A 20,242-nucleotide genomic window follows, 5' to 3' on the forward strand; every position below is an offset into this window, starting at 1 on the left:
GCGGAGTCAGAGAATATTAATATTTTGGATATAATAATAATAATAATAATAAGCAAAGAACGGGTTACTATCTTGTCCAATATAACTCACTAATACTATGTCAATAGCATAACGAAACACTCTCTTTGGCTTAAATAACCATTTGCTTTGAATTGAAGAATTTTAGAATTAGACACTATTTTAAGATATTTTACATCAATTCCTTTTTACAGACGGGAACTGAAAGCTAAGAAACGAGCCCCATCTCACACTGCATGGCTCACGTGAGGACCGGGAACCCCGCTTCTGGTCTAACGCACCCCCCCCCCCTCCACTCTCTTGTTCTGGCGCTGCCTCGGCCACACACAGTCACCCGTGGCCACACTCCACACATCCTCTGCGGACACGCAGGATGTGGTTTCATACTGATGATCGTCTGTCTGGATACAGCCTCATGTAATCTGGGTGCCTTGTGTGTTAACCACAGAGAAAGAAGACCTAAGAAGAGGCGATGTTAGCACCACTCGGTGCCCTTTTCACAATGCCAGAAGTCTGACTTCCATCCGTGAAAACTGTTCATGGGAAAACCTCACACAGGGCTCCAGTGGAAGTGAGTGAATTCCCACCGGGCACTGAAGAGTGAATTCCCACCGGGCATTGAAGAGTGAACGTGGTCCTTCCACGAAAACCTCCTGCTCTGAGTCTCAAACCCTAGTTGTGTTCTGCTAAGGGGTCTAGAAAGCAGCTGAATCGGGTGTGATGCCGCTTTTCAAACGAGGAAAATAAAGTAAAATAAAACATCAGAGCACACCTCTCACAATAGCAGAGTTGTTTCATGAACTTTTTTTTACTTTTTATTAAGGTATTATATGTGTACATATCTTACCATTGCCCCCTGTTTCATAAACTTTTGATTTGTTTTATGTATGTCATGTGAGCAAGATCAAAACCTAAAAGATGCTGCTTGGCTGAAAGCTGCTGTTGCTATTGGAAAGTTCGAGTGTTAGCAGTGTTTGTAGCGACTGAAATGGCTTCTCTCCATCCAATTAAAACTACTATGCCCAATTCGAGAAGGAGAGTTCTCCTGAATTGGAATTTGAAACAGTGGGACAAAACTTGTACAAAACCATTTAACCTGAAAACTTTGACTTTAAAATGTACAAGGAGGCTCTCACATACAATCCAGGGATACTGTTTGCCAAGAGTTAATTGTTGTTTATTTTTCCGGTGCAATTTCGGGCTTAGGGCTTGTTTCATGGATGAGAGAAGAAAGACTTGAGCACTCACAGGTCAGTGTGAGAAATAAACTCATCGCTCTGGAATGCAGTTCTTTGAAGTCCTTCTATCCCTGAGACCTTTCCAGCAATTTTATTACTCTATCAAAAACTAGCCTCATTTCCCTCTTTTCTTCGGGTGCGAAGTGAATTTCAACAAGGAAGTTCAACTTGGAAACACTGGTGCCCTGAATACTTCTGTCCCCTTTACAAAGACATGCTCTCTGGGCAGCTTCCTCTGTTGGGTTCAGCCCTTAGGCCAATAGCTGTGAGCAAAGGACAAGGTGTTATTTTCCTATTTCCAAAGAGCTGCTTCCAAAATAAGCCAGTGGAAGAGGTATGTGGGTGGGTGAGTGTGTGTGAGTGTGTGTGTGTGTGTGTGTGTGTGTGTGTGTGTGTGAACGTATGCACTTATCACAGAGGCTTAGCCTGGTCAGGTTCCTGAGGGGTGGGAAAACACATCTGGTAAATTTCCAAACACCTTTGTGGGTTTCGAGTGAGAGAACGCCTGGACATCCCGGTTCAGAAAGAGGCGGTCTCAGCCTGACTTCTCCCACATCCCCTCCCCTGGACTTTCAGAGGGCACCCAGGTGCCAAAACTCAAATACAAGTAAGACGTCACTATGCTTGAATCAACAACACCATCTCCCATGAAACTTCTGAGTTCATTTGACACCAGGCCTTTGTGAGGGTTCAGGACTGGCCCACAGTCCTGGCTTACCGTGTGCAGCATGAGCTTGGGTAAATCTGCCTCCAGGAGCTTAACTTTCATTTTCTGCACAATGAGAGATCTTAAACTAGTCTCTCAGATCCTTCCCATTGCTACGATCTAACAAATCTTACATATAAAACTAGAGCCCCGGTGCAAAATTCGTGCATGGGGAGGAGGGGATGTCCCTCAGCCCAGCCTGCACCCTCTCACAATCCGGGAGCCCTCAGGGGCAGGAGGTGACCTGATAATCAGGGGATGGTGATGCCCCCATCACACCTCTTCTGCTGCCACTGCCGGCAGTGCAAGTCTTGGCCAGCCCTGGGCAGCTAGGCATCTTGCCATCCATGGCTTGCCTGCGCCTAGGGCCATCCTGGCAGCTGTGCAGCCGACATCCGAGGCTTGCCTGCTCCTCGGGCTGGTCCTGGGTGGCTACGGGGACTGGGGGACTCTGGAGGCAGGCATGTAGAGTGACCGGACCCACCTGGTGGCAGCCCTGGCCGTGCTGTGCACCTGCCACCTTGGTGGGGCTGAGGGGACTGGGCACCGCCATCTTTTGGCTGTGGACCCACCATCTTTAAGGGTGTGACAGCCAATTAACATACTCTCTCCTTATTGGCTGTGGGCACCGCCATATTTGTGAGGGTGTTGATTGATGGTCAATTAGCATATTTCCTCTTTATTAGATACGATATGTTATAAAATGTGTTTTATAAATAGAGATATTTATGCACAAAAATCCTAGGGAATGGCTTAATGACAATCTCTCTGGATGTTTCAGTTCTGTGTTTTAGTGGAAGCCATACTGCCTTGCTCATTTCTGCTAAGGGAGCCGCCACGGCCGTCACCAGGCAGGTTCCTGCTGCCTGCTGTGTGCTGGGCCCTCGCAGCACTGTCCTAAGAGAAGGATGTCATATAGCTAAGTGGTACTGCCTAGGACCGTTTGGGAAGGTAAGTAAAACCGTCTGCATGAGGCACCTGGTTTCTGACGCACATTTTGGAGTGAAATAAAGACTGGGAGCAGAAGTGCAGGGGCCTTGTCCCCAGTGGTTATTTAATGAGCATTTAGAAGTCTGTCATCCAACCCTTCCATCTCTGGATCAGGGAAGAGCGGTTAGAGGACCTGGAGTCACCAGCCGGCAGCCAGGCAGCTACCTGGTAAGACGCCCACAGTCTCTCCAGCGTCCTATGGCATCAGGCTGCTGTGGAACACAAGTGACCCCACAGCCCCCCCTTTCATCCTTTCTCCCGGGCTACAAACACTGCCAGAAAGAGATTAAAACCAGGCAAGGAAATTCCCACAGGGGGCTGGCAACCCTACCAGTCCTGGGGACCAGCTGGGACCGGTGGCAGCATCCAGAAGAGGAGACCGCGGTTAGGAGAAGCTAATAGCCGCTCAGGGCCATGCAGAATCTAAGTGGCAAGGCTAGGACCTGCACCTAGGTCTGTCTGGGTCTCGAGGCGTGTTTTTATGGCACCACCCCCCGGGTGAACGTGGACTCCAGCTCAAGCTGAGTGTCAGGAGTCCAGCCTTCTTTGACATCTGCCCCAATGACTCAGCTGAAGATAAAGAAGACCCTAACTTGGAGACACAAACTCCAGGCAGAGCAGTGAACCTGGTGCAATATGGTTAAAACTTCAATATCTGCCCGGCTGGCGTGGCTCAGTGGTTGAGTGTGACCTATGAACCAGGAGGTCACAGCTCAATTCCTGGTTAGGGCACATGCCCAGGTTGCGGGCTCGATCCCAAACAGGGGGCGTGCAAGAGGCAGCCGATCAGTGATTCTCTAATCGTTGATGCTTCTATCTCTCTCTCCCTCTCTTTCTTTCATCAGTAAAAATATGTTAAAAAACAACAAAAAACCTTCAAGATCTAATAGGGTGCTTTAAAGACAAGAACCAGAGGACGACGTTGCTTGTGTTCTGAGGCAGTATAAACATTTGTGTCTAAAAAACCAACAGCATTAAGATTTGGGGAACCTGGCTTAATATAAATTCACACAAAAACAAACAAACAATAAAAATCCAGTATTCTGAACATAAACTTCCATTGGCTAACTAAGTGACATAGTTGCAAAACAAGTTAAAACAATCTTAAACTGTCCCGATAAAAACACCCAAAGCATGAGCCTGGCAGTTGTAAAATCCTCCCTTTATTTTTGGACGCCACATTTTTGTCCCTGCGCACTGATAAGAGCCTGCTGAGATGGAGGCCAGGCCCACGCGGGGGAAGGCAGTGTGTGAGGTGATGACAGAAAAAGACCTTCCTGTTACTGATAACTCCAATGTCACAGTCACTGCTGATCTCGGTTCAGAGCCAAACCGGGTGAAGCCACAGGCTCATGCGTATGTCTGTCCTTTTGATCTCGTTCTCTTCATTCCACTTGCATTTTTTAAAAAATATATATTTTATTGATTTTTTTACAGAGAGGAAGGGAGAGAGCTAGAGAGCTAGAAACGTCGATGAGAGAGAAACATCGACCAGCTGCCTCCTGCACACCCCCCACTGGGGATGTGCCCGCAACCAACGTACATGCCCCTGACCGGAATCGAACCCAGGACCTTTCAGTCCGCAGACCGACGCTCTACCACTGTTTCGGCTCCACTTGCATTTTAATTGCCCGATTAAATCGGAGCTCTGATTCCCTCTCTGATTAATATTATAGTTGACCACCGTTTTCTAGTGTATGCTAGAATTCACTTTATTTCACTTTACTTTGTTAAGAATGTCCTTTAAGTCCTTTGTAGGATGAGGTGAACCTGGTTTGATTAGTTTAATATTTACCAGGCCTTCGACAATTGAGAGAACTGAGAGTTTGTAGCTGGAAAGCACGGGAGATGTTTTCCAAGCTGAAGCATCTCACAGGAAAGAGGACAGGTAGAGATTTCTGTGGCCACGAAGCGCAGAAGTGAGGCAGCCTGTGGACATGACGGGAGGTGGTGAAGCTCGCTGCGGTGAACATTTCGGAAGAGCTGAGGCAGTCTTACAGAGGAACAGGCGGCCCTGGGACTTCAGCGTCTCCGGCCCTGTCACCACGTTTGCACAGAGGGCGGGGACGGCCCATCAGGGCGGGAGGCCGGGCCAGAGGGCGCCTGAAGCCTCCCTCCCGGGTCTCTGAGGTTGTCGTAAGCACACACCACCGCGAGGAAGACCATACGTAGGTCTGAGAGCACCACGTTATCATGGGCGACAGCAGCCATCCTCAGAGCAGCAGTCCTGGCCGTAATGACACAGCGCAGGCGTGACAGCTGCTTTCATCTGGGCCTTGTCAGAGGACATCGGTGTAAGTGTTACTTCTCACCCCACTCGGCAGATAAGACAATTAGAAGGTTTCCACGTGAAATAACAGAGGAGGGCAATGAAATCGCCTAAGCTGACAGTAAGTCAGCAAAAATTACGGAGTCCACTGGTTCAACCACTAACTGTGGTTAACTAGCAAACGCGGGCTGGTCAGTAAGACGCCACAGACACTGCGTTTGATCTCCTGAGGTGTGACAAGATGTCACGCTGCTGAGTGTGGAGGGGTCCAGTCAACACTCACCTCTGGATCCCCCATTTCCTAAGAGAATGCAGGACCCTGCGGGCTCTCTCCTCCCACATCTGCCTGTCTCTTCCCACCCAGCTCCTCCCTGGCAAGGCCCAGCGCCTCAGCAGCTCGGAGCTCGCCTCTTCACAGCTTTGCAGAGAAAAAAGGGATCTTTCCTACAAGTTCTAATGTGAAAACTCCTGGGAGAGGACACTAACCAGCCTGAGTCACTCCTCCCCAGGGCCGTGGCCAGAAGAGGCAGAGATGCCCCGGTGCGATGCCCACGCCGTGGTGAAGGGCCCGGCGCTGTTACTGAGAGCAGAAGACAAAGCAACCCGCCTCCCCCACAGACGTTTTCTCCATGGACCTGTACGTGAGCCACATTTCCAAAGACATTCTTAGCGGCTCCATCAGAAGTCTACATAATCAATAATTATAATTAGGTCTTCTAACTTTCTAAGAGATTACTTAATAAAAAGATTATAACCTGCCCTAGCCAGAGTGGCTCAGTGGGTAAAGCGTCGGCCTGTGGACCAAAGGGTCCCGGGTTCAATTCTGCTCAAGGGCACGCACCTCCGTTGCGGGATCCTACCGGCCAGGCCCTGGTCAGGTCTCGTGCGGGAGGCAACCCATTGCTGTGTCTCTCTCACATCGATGTTTCTCTCAGTTTTTCCCCCTCTCTTCCACTCTCCCAAAAAAATCAATGGGAAAATATTCTCAGGTGAGGGTTAACAAAATAAATAAATAGCTAAATAAATAAAATTGTAGTTTTATCTCATTTTGGAGTGCTTTTCTCCCTTACCTTCTTTCCCTTCTGACCGATTTTATCAGTTCACAGACAGCAGTTACTTTGGCCATAACGTGGCTGTCCTTCCGGTTCCAACTGTGAGAAGCTACTCAGGGCGTATTCAGAGGGCATCTGAGTTCCAACAGTGACCAGCAGCCTTCCAGGGTCCCCACCCTCTTCTCTTGGTGACTGTGCATCTCAGTTGGACAGGAAAAAAAGAAATAGGTCTTATTGTCACATTTCCATTCTGTGACTTATTGCGGGTGCTAACTCAGTGTTGAACAACTCTGCCCACGCCTATCCCAGGCCACAGTGTCAGACTTCACAGGCAGAAGGACCAAGGGAGACAGGCATTCGAGGGATTTTCTCCCTAAACACTGAGTAAGTTGGTAAGCAAGCACGCCAATAAGCAAGCACAACAGTCGCAGGCTGTGATAAGCATGAGGGCAATCAGAAGGACCGCGGGTGGCAGTCCACAGGAAGTCCAGGACGGCTCTCCTCAGAAGGTGAAGTTAAGCCTGGGGATAGAGGATGGCGAGGAGCCACCACTGGAGATGCAGGGAAGGGTGCTGTCAGCCAACCCTGACACTGCTCACACCTCAGACCACAGAATCCTGGGTGGGGACTGTCTGTCCATTGCAGCAGGGGCTTCTCCCACTGCATACCTGTAGCGATGCCCTCCCTACCCCGAAATGTGTATCTGGCCATTGCCAAATGCCCCCTGAGAGCCCCAGCCCCTGGATACCCCCCACCCCCACGTGAGAGCCACTGCTGTGGACACAGGGAATTAAGAATGCGAAGCTTCAGACAGTATGAGACACTGTTAGGGAGCTAGGACACACCATTCTGGGTCCACAGGCCTTGGCAAGAATTTGGATTTTATTTCGTATAAACGGCAAGTCATTGAACACGTTTAAGTCGGGGAGTATCATGTCTATATTCAAAACAGACTCCCTGGGCTCCTGTGTGCGAAATGGGTTTAAACCAAGGAGGATGAGCGAGCTCTCAGGCCGCCCGGGAGGAGGCTGAAGAGCAGTCAGCGCCCGGGGCCAAGGCAGGAGATGTCCCAGCCCGGCTGACGCGCGGAGGGAGTGGTGGCCGGTGACTGCCCTGTTCCGGTGACCTCATTACCAAGTCACCGCCTGGAGACTTTTCTGGAACCGCTCTGTTTAGCTCATCTTCTTGCTCAGCCATGATTTCCCCTACAAACCTGTGTACAATCCCACAGTAATCATCTTGTCCAAGAACACACAGAGGCTTCCTGCGGCAGCCCCCCGCCGGCCTTGTTTATTCCTGTTTCGAAAAGTTTGCTCTTGAAGGAGCCACGGCTCTTCCCTAATGCCCTCAGCACAACCACCGTGACCCCGCAGGCCGAGGCCCGCGTGTGCTCCCCACAGAAGCTCCCCCGCCCCACCCCCCAACAACTCTGTCCCACACAGATGTCTCTCTTCTCTAAAGAGATCAATGGAACTCCCAATCGTTCACGCCATCTGCTGAGCACGTACTCGCTCAGCATCCGTGCCGGCTCTGCGCTGAGCCTGGAAATAAAACAGTGCAGAAGCGTGGTCTCTGCCCCGGGACCGCAGCCAGTGAGGAAGCAACACTTGTCAGCAGCAGTGTGGCTGGTACCTGAACCGGAGTCCGCCATTCAGCCGCTGCTCCTCCGGCCGGGCTGCTCCAGCCCGCCCAGCTCCGTCCTGGCTCGCCGCGCCCTGAGCTGGGGATCACCTCCCGGGAGTACAGCACCCCAGCGCCTCAGGGTGGAGCACACTGCACCTGCGCCATCAGCGAGAGGGTGGGGCCAGCCACAGGCGACACATTTCCCGGCGTCTGAGTTACCTCACGCCTGTAACAGGTGTGTCCGTGTGACGGTGCGGGTGGTGCGCGCTGGCTATGCCTCAGCCGAACAGTGAGGGGGTCCTTTTTAGAAATCCTCATCAGAGGATATTTTTTCCATTGCTTTTTTCAGAAAGAGTGGAAGGGAGGGAGGTGGGAGAGAGAGAGAACCACTGATGTGAGAGACATATCGACTGGGGGCAGGGAGTGAACCTGAAACCCTCGTATGTGCCCTTAACAGGGAATTGAACCCATGACCCTTTGGTGCATGGGCCGACGCTCTAACCACTGAGCACAGCAGCCATGGCATTAGGTGGTCTTTGGCATGCCAAGCCCACCCCCTTGTATGATCTTATGCCAGTGTGATATACAGAGATCCTTCTTCGTAAATTTGGGCCCATCCAGAAATAACTATTGCATCAAACCATCAAACACACACCAGCCCCGTCAAGGACAAATAGTAATTCTCAGAGGCAATACATTCAAAATCTATGTTGTGAAGTCCTAACTACAATGTTTTCTGGGACCCTTGCGGTTTGGAATGTCATAACATAGGTTTCAAATGCATTTTAAAATGCCTGTTTCTGTCCTAATATGTAGGACAATTTTCCTTTTCTCCATGTTTGCTTCAGATTCACCTCTTGACACTGAACTTGTGACCTATTACACATCCATCATTTAAAACCCAATACTTAGACATGCCAAGAACTGGCAGGAGGTTTGAAATGATGATTAAAAAAGTGTACAGTCAGGGTTTAGTCAAACTGCTGAGCAGGGTGGACTGCGTGGGCATTCTTTTGCAATCCCCCAGTGAGGACGGCAAAAAGGATGAGTCCATGGAGCCACAGTTCAAATTATTTTTTCAAGAGTGGAGGTGGGGGGTGCTCCGTCACTTATGCTTGCACAGAGATATTTATAGTACAATATCGATGTTATAATAGAGGAAAGGAGGGCAAGTCTGTCTCAGAAAGTTATGAGAAGATCCATGGAGAAGACAGGGATTGGACTGAGCCCTGGAGGGTCCCGAGGGAACCACCCTGGACCGCAAAAGAGCCAGGAGAGAGGAGCAAGGAAAAGGAGGGAGGCCATGAGGGACTCTGCAGGTGACGGGGCGCCCGGCACAACTTTGGCAGAGGAATCTGATGGTCATATTTTCATGCTAGATTATTGGTAGCATGGAGGTCGGGCAGGAGTGGGACTGACTAGAGGCTATTGCGATGGTCCCAGGGCGGTGAGTCAGGAGAGAGGATGACTACTCAATAGACTAAGAAGGGAGAGTGCAGGTTTAAGATGGGCGGGTGCTACAGATGCTTAATGAGATAAGAGCCAACAGAACTGGATAACAGGCTAGAGGGAATAGGAAAGGCAACCGAGAGAACTTGTGGATTTCTGACTTCGCCAACTGGGTGCCAGTATCTGAAACAGGGAATGAAAACGGGCTCGGTTCCAGGCGGGTGGGGAGAGACACTGCAGCAGAGGAGGAAATAAATGGTAGGTGCCTGTGTCAAGGTGGGGCGTACTGAAGGCACCTGGGTGGGTCCGAAGGAAGATGCTCTTGCTTAGAGAGGGCGCTCGAGGGAGGAGTATTAACCACGCATCAGCCAGGTAGTCCCAGAACCAGGAGACGGGCACCGGGGAAGCCCAGAGGAGTTCAGGGTGTTATTATTGTTGTTGTTTTTAAAACGTAGTTTTCTTCTTCAGGTTTACATTTCTTGAAGGCAAGAACCATGTCTTAAATTTCACTGAATTTCCTTCAGTGCCTAATGCAGTAAAGTGAACACAGTAAGTGCTCAAGGAATTCTCAATTCAGTTCGACGCACTGTTCGCCCCAACATCCTATTTCCTCAAATAAACTTGGCCTTACCTAGAGTTTACCTTCCTCAGTGCCTGCCTGCCCCACTTTGGAATGAGCTCCAAAACCATTCTCCACCCACCTAGGCATCGGTCATGCTCCAGACGACCGTGGGTTGTGAGTTTTTTTTCTTACTGCTATTCCTAAGAAACGATTTATTACGAAATCAGCTTTAGCATAATTCTCAAGAAGCAAGCAGCGTGTAATGGAAACCCTGTTGGAAAGCAGGGTAAGGAGGCGGCCAGTTTTCTAACCACAATTCACTAACCATTAACCGGGTCAGCCGGCCTGGGAAAGCTTCCATTTACTATCAGCCACAACAGCCGGCCGGGGTACACACCCTGCACCCGGACCGCACGCCGCCGCAGCCGGGGGGCAGCGCACCTGCACGGGGTCCGGGGCGGAGCCGCGCGGCTCCCAGGTCACCCGGGCCCGGAGCCCCGCGCTGAGCACCCGCTCCCCAGCTCAGGACGCTCCGACGGACCCCCGCGAACCCCGAGGAGTGACCCGCACGGACCGCCCCCTCCCGCGCCCGCACCGCACCGCACCGCCCGTCCCACCTGCGGCCACCCAGCCCGGCAGCGGGCCCGCGCCCGCCTCCCGAAGATGCTCCGACCTCGGCTCTCGCGGGATCTCGCGCCCCTTGAACCCCCGCGGGAATACCGCCCCGCGAGTCCGACCCAGGAACTCGGGGCGGGGCGGGGCCGCCGGGGAGCGCGGGGCGGGGCCAGCCCGGGGGCGGGGCGAGCGCGGCCGAGGGGCGGGGCCGCCGGGACCTGTTGATCGCAGGTGTCCCCGGGCCGCGCCGGGCACCGCGTGTGCGCATGCTCCGTGCGCAGGGTCGCGCCCCGGCGGCGGAGTGCGGGCGCCCGGGCTCCAGTTCCCCGCGCGGCGGCGGCGGAGGCGGCTGAGGCGGCGGCGGCGGCGGCGGCTGCGGCGGCGGCCGGCGTGTGAGCCCGTGCGGCGCGTTCGGCGCTGGGCCGTCGGGAGGGCGCCCCGCGGAGAGGAAGGGCCGGCGCAGGTGAGTCCCCGGGACGTGCCTCCGGACGGAGACCCGGCGACCTGTGGCCCGCGGGCCGGACGGGGACTCGGGGCTCCAGCCGCGCCCTGTCCGGCCCGCTCCGGGCCCGCGGTTCCTCCGGCCGGAGGCGGCGGCGGCGCTGCAGGGGCGGGCGAGCGGCCGGGGGACCGGTCCGCGGGGCGCGGGGCCGGGCGCCGCCTCTGCCCGGCCCGGCCTCACGGGGCCCGCGGCGAGGGGCCCGGGGCGGCAGGTGCGGGCCCCCGGGCTGCGGGCGGCGGGCGGCGGTCACCCCCGTTAACGTTCCCTCCGGACGGCCCCGGGCGCCGGCCGCAGCCGCAGACGGCGGGGAGGACGCCCGCGCAGGTGCGGAGCCCGGAGCCCGGAGGCCGGCCGTCCCGCCGCCAGGGTGTCCACCGGGAGGTCTGAGGAGGTGCACAGGCACCGCGAGGCCGGCCTGCCCCAGCCTCCAGCCGCGGCCCAAAGCCGCTTTCGCTGGGAAACACCGGCTGTGCGGGGCGGGGCCCCCGGGAGCGCTCGGGCTGCGGTTTGCGGGAGGGTCTTTGCGGAGGGGCTGGCCCGCGGCCGGTCTGGCCTCCAGGGGAAAGCACCGCGATTCTCAGCGTTTAAAGGGGTGGCAAGTGCTTACACAGACTGCACTCGGCCGAATTGATACTTGTTAGTCTTATTTTCCTTCTTTTTAACGTTCCGTGATAGGGTCTAGGCAAAGATCCGGTGCCCTGTTAACAGAGAAATTAAACAAACAAAACTTATTTTGCAAAAGCAGTGTGTGATTTATCTGCCATTGTCATAAGAATTCCAAGTAGACTAACTCACTGTAGGTAGGAGTTGAGCATGGCCTGAAAAAACAAGTGTTTTTGTTTTACATTTTAGAGGATTTTGAAATTAGCTGTTTGGACGACGAGACTAGGCTTATGATTACTGGACCGAAGTAATGAAAGTGATTTATTGAAATATGTTCACAAATTAAACTCACTGGTGGTTATGTATAAAAAAATGAGTGCCCAAGAATAAACCTTTCTTTTACCCTGTTAATTTTTGAAAAACTTTTTGTAGGTGGTAAGTTGTTCATCGAACTTGATACTAATAGGCAATCCATTAATACTATTATTTCCTCTAGATGTACAAAAAGTAGGTTATAGAAAGATAGCTATGTTAATGGGGTAGAGGCACCTTTCCCCCCCAGTTCACTTTTTTTTCCTTAAAAATAAAAGAAAATCACAAAACTCATAATTTAGTATGTTCTGTGACTCAAGATTTTTATGTTATTTAGTGTCACATAAATGTTTATTTTAAACTGTAGTATTAGGAAATAAATTTTGGAGTTATATGGTTTAGAAGTTTGTTTCAGCGGACAGAGTTAAACTATGAAAATCTGACCTATGATATTTTAAGGTGATATACACATTTACAAGTCAAAGTCAGAGGCATTTTGCCTGCGGGAACTGTTTGGAATTCACTGGCCTACCATTCCACAGAGGACAGTGCTTTGCCCTCCAATTTTCTGAAAACACGTTTGAAGTCTGTGAAGTGGTGGGTTAAGCTATCCCACAGAGACGCTGAGGTGCTGAACAACCTAGCAGGTCTTCTGATTTGAGGTGTTTCTCAATCAGACCGCAGAGGCAGCCCGCAGAGGCAGCTTACCCATCGCGGCCCGGAGCATTCGGACCAGAGCGGCTTGGTGTGCTTGGGCCCAAAAGGTTGTCCATCCAGCCTCATGCTGCTCACCAGCTCTTGGGTAAAAGGAGGAATGAGCTAGTTTGTCATCTGTGGAGAGCTAGCTAGAAATTATGACGATACAACTGTGGCGTTACTATATTATTAATGTAGTATAGCTGTAATGATTTTAGATTCTGCATTGCAGTATATGCGCGTAATAGAGCCAGAAGTGGATACAACCTATATACTACCACGGAGAAAACCTTAAAAGATTATATAAGCTTTAAGTAACTTTATATAAAATGCTATCTTGGCAAGTTACTATGATTTTTTTTTTTTAAACACTAGGAATACTACATATTTAGAATATTTAGTCAAAAAGTGTCTGTTCTTTGCTTTTCCAGGTTAACTTGTATCTTCTATTAGGAGTTCTTAAACTGGGCTCCATGTTTAAAACCAGAGCCTGTGGTTAGAGCTGAATTTTAACATAATTAACAAGCATCATTCTGAGGAGTCCATAGGCTCCGTGAGCTACCAAAGGCGGTTGTGACACACCAACGCTAGGATCCATTGCATCAAAGGTGAACAATTTTAGTTTTACATGAGTCACTTCAGAAAAGCTATATCGTATGTTCACCTTTGTGATTTATCAGAAAATAAAATGTTACGCAACATAAACCATATTTGAATATCTTAGCCGTTTCAGTGAACAAAATGAGTTAGCTGCATTGTCATGGTACTTTTTATTTAGTATTTTTTTGGAAATCATTACTTTAGCTTTCTATTTTGAAAATATCGACCTGCAGAAAGCTGTTTGAAGAAATACTTTTCCTTTGGAATTTGGAACTTTTATATTTACCTTTTGTGCTTTGCCAAGTTAGCAAATTTGTTCAATAAACATTTATTGGCCTGTAAGTTGTATGCTAGGCGCCAGGGACTCAAAAAACCAGTAGCACAGTGTTACAGTGATCAGACGCGTGAGTGCTTCCTTTTCTGAGTCTCCAATCCCTTTCCTGCCAGTCCTCCCCCAACTGCACTGAGATCCTAAAGATAAAATAGCCTTTTTTCGCCTTCTCTCTCCTCACAAGATGCCGCTTCTCCTCTCTTCCCATTCCCTTTTCAACTCCCATGACCACACAGCGCCTGGAAGTGTGTTCTGACCCAGCAAAGGACCGGAGAGTACCGATCCTTGCATTAGGCAACACTCGCTGCACTTCGCACATTCTGTTGTTGAGGGTTTATACTGTATCCCACAGGGAGGACAGATCATTACGGGCACCTGAAGATGATGGCAGGTTCTGTCATCTAACATGTCAGGAGAGTGCTGGGTGGGCCCCCCAGGGGACAGGAGTGCAGGCATGGGGAGCATTCTCAGCACACCAGGTGACCCCAATGTCAAGGCAACATTTGGTCACTCGTTTTTTTATGGCCGGCTGGGTCTTCATGTTATTTATGAATTTAAATGGCCAGTAGGAACGTTTGTGGGGTTTTTTTCCTGACAAGTTTTACAGGCAGCAGTCCCCTTATCTGATTTAGCTCTCTCCGTTTCAGATACATGCACTCACTCGCGGGCTGAAATACTCAATGGAAATCCCAGAAATAAACAGTTCCTAAGTTTGAATCGTGCACCATACTCAGTAGCGTGATGACATCTCGCAGTGTCCATTGCTGTCCCAGGGTGGCTCAGCATCTCTGCTCTGAGAACGCCCCGCCGTCAGTCAGCGGTCTGGGCTATCACACCCACTGTCTCAGAACACAGTGCTTGTTTGTGTTCATGTCACCCTCATTTTACTTCATACGGTCCCAAAGCGCAAGAGTAGCCACGGATGGTTCAGACGTGCCAAAGAGAAGTCAGAAAGTGCTTCCTTTAAGTGAAAGGCGAATTTTCACAACTTAGTAAGGAAAGAAAGAAATCTGCTATTGAGGCTGCCCAGGTCTGTGGAAGGGACTCTTCTATCTGTGGAACTGGGAAGAAGGAAAAGAATTTGTGCTGGTTTGGTGGAGAAGAGTGAGACACATTTACAGAATAGTATATAGTTTTTCTATTTAAAAAAAATAATATATTATATATTAATATTTTTATTTATTTCAGAGAGGAAGGAGAGGGAGAGAGCAATAGAAACATCAGTAATGAGAGAAAATCATTGATTGGCTGCCTCCTGCACACCCTCTACTGGGTATGTGCCTCTGCCCAGAATCAAACCCAGGACCCTTCAGTCTTCAGGCCGACACTCTATCCACTGAGCCAAACCAGCCAGGGTTAAAAATAACATTTTTATTGAGAGAACCAAGATGTTGGTGTAGGTAAACAACAATATTTGCTGCCTCCCACAACCACATCAAATTACAACTAAAATACAGAACAATCATTTTTAGAACTACCTGAAATCTGACTGAACAGAAGTTCTACAACTAGAGAAGTAAAGAAGAAAGTGCATTGAGACTTGTAGGAGGGGGAGGCATGGAACAGGCTGGTCCAACACCCGTGTGTAGTGTTTCTGTAATCGGAAGGTGATATCTCCAAGGCCTCGCGTGAGAAGCAAGGGATCCCAGCAGCACACCAGGCCCCCAGCCCAGGGCTCCAGAGCTGGGAAGAGAAGTCCCTGTAACTTCAGGCTGTAAAACCAGCAGGGATTGTAGCTGAGGGACATGGAGGCTGCCGGAGGCCCAGGTGCTCCTCCTAAAGGGCCGGCTGTGATCTTACGTGGTCCCGATTCCTCTGAGCTCGAGCCAGGCGGAGGCTTTGGGGGCGTCCAGGGACACATGGGAAGGAACTGGACTGCCTGGCTTTCTCCCAGACAGGCGTGCTTGCAGGGCTCATTGTTCCTGTGCTGGGACCACCCCCATCACAGAGCTGACTGGCAGCCATATCTGAGTTTCCATCAACATGGCCCATCCTGGTGATTCCCTGAGACCCCCGCCCCATCCAATTTTCAGCTCCACCCAAGCTGTTCGAAGCTGCTTTTCCACATGAATGGCCAGTCCTGGCTCACCTTTCAGAATTTGCTAAAATATCTTAAACAAACAGGTGGAGTCAGCATGCCTCAAACCTATCAATGAAAGTACAAAGATCCAGCACTAGCACCAGCCTGTCTTGCCTCACACCTGGGCCTCACCTGGGCAGTTCCTAGCCCAATACAAATAGCAGCCATCTGCAGATCTCTCTGTAGTTTCTGCTGGATGGCCCCAGGCAGTGGCTGACTTTGCACCTCCCAAGAGACCCCAGAGCCAGTGCACCCGGTGGGCAGCTTCAGACCACACCAGATTACAACTCTACACATCCACAGGTGACACAATCAAGGGGCAGACTCGTGAGCACCAGAGCCCCACTGAAGTAAGTCCTGCTCCACAGGGGTGTTCCTGCACAGCAGCTCTCCCATGGTAGACACAGCCGGTCCTCACAGCCAGTTGGCCTGGAGGTGAATTTGTCCCAGTGATACCAACGGCAATCAAGGCTCAACTACAACAAGACTGTGCGCACAACCCACACGGGGGTGCACCTAGTCTCCAGCTCAGGTGACAGGAGGCTGAGAGCCCTACAGTACACCTACTACACAAGGCCACTCTACCACTTCTGGGAGACATAACAGCTCTATCTAATACATAAAAACAAACACAGGGAAACAGCCACAATGCAGAAACAAAGAAACATGTCACAAATAAAAAAAATGGAAGCAAGCAAACTACTAGATACAGAGTTCAAAACCATGGATATAAAGTTTACACAAGGCTCTTAATGAGATCTTCAGGGTACTTTGAGACTTTCAGGGGTTTTAATGAAAATGTCAAAGACAAAAAAGTCAGAAATTAAGAATACACTAGCTGAAATAAAGAATAATTTACAGGGATTCAACAGTATAGTAGAGGATTCTGAGAATCAAATCAAAGATTTGGAATTTGAAGAAGTAAAAAACACCCAAGGAGAAGAGTGAAAAAAAAGGAATCCAAAAATATGAGGATAGTGTCAGCACTCTCTGGGACAACTTCGAGTGCACCAATATTTGCATCATGAGGATGCCAGAAGCAGAAGACAGAAGACATTAAAAACCTATTTGAAGAAATAGTGACAGAAAACTTCCCCTACCTGCTGAAAGAAATAGACTTATAAGTCCAAGAAGCACAGAGTCCCAAACAAGAGAAACCCAAAGAGGCCCACACCAGATATGTCCTATATAATATAAAGAGAATATGCAAATAGACCAAATGGAACAACTGAACAACCAGTTGCTATGACATCGGCCATGGCGGGATGGTGGAGCATGTGAGTGGGGGCGCCAGACCAAGGCGGGGTGCTGGTCGCTGTCATCAGGGGGAGCCTCTGGTGGTTACTGAAAGTTATTTGCTCCCATGCGCCGCGGTCCTGCCCAGCGTACGCACCTATTGTGGGCACTGGCCCTGCTCACACCTCTACCAGTGCCAGAGCCACTGCCTGGCCCTGATAGTTTCTCAGGATTTCTCCACCTTCCCTGCTCCTGAGGGGTGATCAGGGCAGCAGCCACCGCTCACACCTGCTGCCAGCTCCTGGCACTGGTCCTGATCACTTGGCGTCGTCAGCAGAAGCTGCCGGCCCCAACCATCCTTGAGCACTTCTCCACCTCCCCCTGCTCCTTAGGGGCAATTGGGTCAGCAGCCGCGCTCGCACCCGCTGATGGCACCGGCCCCAGTTGCTCCGCGCCGTCAGCATGTGGGAGCAGCGGCCATGGGAGCAGGGTTGCTAGCAGATGGGACTGGGAGCTGCAGCGGGAGGGGCCAAGGTGGGGCACCCCTTTGCCCACTGCAGCCTCACGGCCCACAGTTCCTTCTGAATTCGTGCACTGGGCCCATAGTCATAATTAAAATGCCCAGGGTTAAACACAGAATCTTAAAAGCATCAAGAGAAAAGCAGTTACCCACCAGGGAGTGCCCATATGAGTGTCAGCTGATGTCTCAAGAGAAACTTTGCAGGCCAGTAGGGAGTGGCAAGAAATATTCAAAGTGATGAATAGCAAGGACCTGCAACCAAGATTACTCTACCCAGCAAAGTTCTCATTTAGAATTGAGGGTCAGATAAAGAGCTTCACAGAGAAGCAAAAGGTCTTCACCACCAAACCAGTATTACATGAAATGTTGAAGGGTATTCTTTAAGAAAAAGAGGAAGAGGAGGAGAGAGGGGAGAAAACATGAACAATAAAATGGCAATAAATACGTATCTATCAAAATAAGTGAACAAGAAATCTAATGAACAAAATAAACTGATGCATAAAATAGAATCAGAAGCATGGGAATATGGAACAAAATGACGAATTTCAGAGGGAAGGTGGATGGACGGGAAGGAGAGGTGGGAAAAGATTAAAGACCTTATATGCATACATGCATTACCTAAGGTCATACAATAGGGTGGTGATGGCGGGGGGCAGGGCAGGAACTACGCAGAGGAGGGTTGGGGGGGGAAAGAGGGACTTCTGTAATACTCTCAACAATAAAGATTTAAAATAAAAAAATAAAAAGTATATTGATTTCAGAAAAGAAGGGAGAGAGAGAGATACATAGAAACATCAATGATGTGAGAGAATCATTGATCGGCTGCCTTTTACTGCTCCTCTCTGAGGATTGAACTCCCAACCCAGGTCTGTGCCCTGACTGGGAATTGAACTCTTGGTTCATGGGTCAATGTTCAACCACTGAGCAACACCATCTGAGCATATAGTTTTTCTATTTTATAATTAGTTGTCTTACTGTGCCCAATTTATAAATAAAACTTTATCATAGATATGTGTGTATAGGAAAAAGCAGTGTGTGTGTATCTATATCTATATATATGTATACATGTATATACACACACACATAATGAGAGGACCACATAGATTGAATTTTTCTAAATGAAATCTTCTCCATTGCTTACGTGATTGTTTGAGTAGCTGCCTAAGTATTTCTGGTGTGTTACTTTCTACTGTTTTAATTCAGTTCTTCTCTAGTCCAGTTTGCAAAGGAAAGTTTGAAACAATGTGATTGATGGTGATTCCACTTGAAATGAAGCATACCTGGTTTTCTGTAAGTTAGAATTTTTCACATGTTAAGGTTTTATATAGTAATATACAGCTCTATAAATGAAATTGCTTATTAACAAATTTTAAAATTTAGAAATTGATACTTTATTATACAGTTCATCTGACCACACTAAATCTGGATGAAGGCCATGGTCAAGAGTGATACAGCAGCTTAAAGAAATGGAGAAAGATGGCAAAGTGGGATATAAAATACCATGTAGTACAGCTTTTCCTTTATTCAATGTTTATGTTCTTAAAAATCACATCAAAGATCGTGTGTTCTGTCATTACCCTGGTAATGCTTGCATTACTGAATGCCTACTATGTTTTAGGTGTTTATTAGGTCTCTTACCCGTGGTTTATGATTCCTACAATAACTCTCTGAGCCTTTTACAGAGATTGTGATGGTAGCGACTGCGTGCCTATAATGATTCCGTGGTTGAGAGGTGTGTGTGTGGCTGGAGCTATTGGGGTGGAGTCAACAACCGGGAATCCTGAGTCAGAGCGTGGACTCCATGCCTGTCAGGGCCACCAGGAACCCACTAGACCCTACACATGGGCTTCTTAGCTGGTCAGCCTGCAGAACGCACTCTTGCCCTCATGGTGGCTGCACCCATCTCCAGGTGAGCAGGCTGAGTGGGTCCTTGGAGGTGTGCCCCGTTTGTACTGCTCTGCAGCCTGAGAGCACCCACCCCCTCAGCCTGGTCCTGGCCCTGTCTCTGCTGCCCACGTGGGGACCCGTCCTGGACCCTCGTGCCTCGGTCTGCTCAGGTGGAACCCTGATGGCAGAGGGCTTGTCGGTGGAGGTTTCACTCGGTAAGAAGAGGAGTAAGAGGTGATGCCAAGATGCTGTTCTGAGCTGCGGGGGATGAAGTCACCGGCAAGAAGGGGACGCAGGGAGGCCAAGCCGGAGCTCAGGCTGGAGCTGCGCCTGGTGCCTGCCGCGGCACCTCTCTGGGGCCGTCTCAGAGGGTGCCGTGCTCCTGTTCCGTATCAGGGCGCACTGCAGGCTTGTCCGAAGTCACTTGTGGAGACGAGCATGTAGGGGAGGTCACAGCACAGTCCTCTGTTTTCACAAAGACATTGAGCAAAACGTGCAGGACATTGAAAATTACTTAAAGCCCGCTGTTTTTGTTTGTGGTGGCAGAGTATTTCCTTATTCTTATGTATTCTTACTTATTTTAGTTTTATAAATTTGCTAACCCAGTCTTCTCCAGTTCCTCCATATATAGTGACAACAGTTCTGTATATCAAAGGGCATCTATTCTTCAATTAATATCTCCCTTACTGTAATCTTTCCCCGGTATCGTTTTTGTTTTAATAGTATATTTGCGTATGCATACACTCCTAACTCATGTGATACATACATACAGAGATGAATATAAATGCTATAGTTTTTCTTCACGCAGGTGTTTTCTATGTTTATCCTCTAGCTTGGCTGTCCACCCCTATTTCAGTTAGACACACACACACTGCTCCCTGCTCAGAGGCTCATAGAAAGCATGAATACTTCCCCACATATGATCAAAGTGGGGTCATGTTACATTTCTGCAT

At 49.7% G+C, this 20,242-nt stretch overlaps 1 protein-coding gene and 1 long non-coding RNA gene across 3 annotated transcripts in view; one reads left to right on the forward strand and one right to left on the reverse strand.

Annotated features, from left to right (window-relative positions):
- Window positions 1–817: 817 nt before the first annotated feature.
- Window positions 818–10,222, reverse strand: LOC311622355. The gene is made up of 3 exons (XR_014794980.1): window positions 10,047–10,222; window positions 6,292–6,473; window positions 818–1,519 (listed from the first exon to the last, which is right to left on the reverse strand). It is a non-coding gene; the product is annotated as an uncharacterized lncRNA (long non-coding RNA).
- A 523-nt stretch (window positions 10,223–10,745) lies between these two features.
- USP53 (ubiquitin specific peptidase 53) overlaps window positions 10,746–20,242 on the forward strand; it is a 50,206-nt gene continuing 40,709 nt past the window's right edge. For both annotated transcript variants that reach the window (XM_084883394.1, XM_084883395.1), the window contains exon 1: window positions 10,746–10,985. The gene's annotated coding sequence lies outside the window, so the exon portion shown is untranslated. The remainder of the gene's footprint in view (window positions 10,986–20,242) is intronic.

The sequence above is a fragment of the Pipistrellus hanaki genome (genome assembly GCF_964339955.1).
Source record: "Pipistrellus hanaki genome assembly, chromosome: 5".
Lineage (NCBI taxonomy): Eukaryota > Metazoa > Chordata > Mammalia > Chiroptera > Vespertilionidae > Pipistrellus > Pipistrellus hanaki.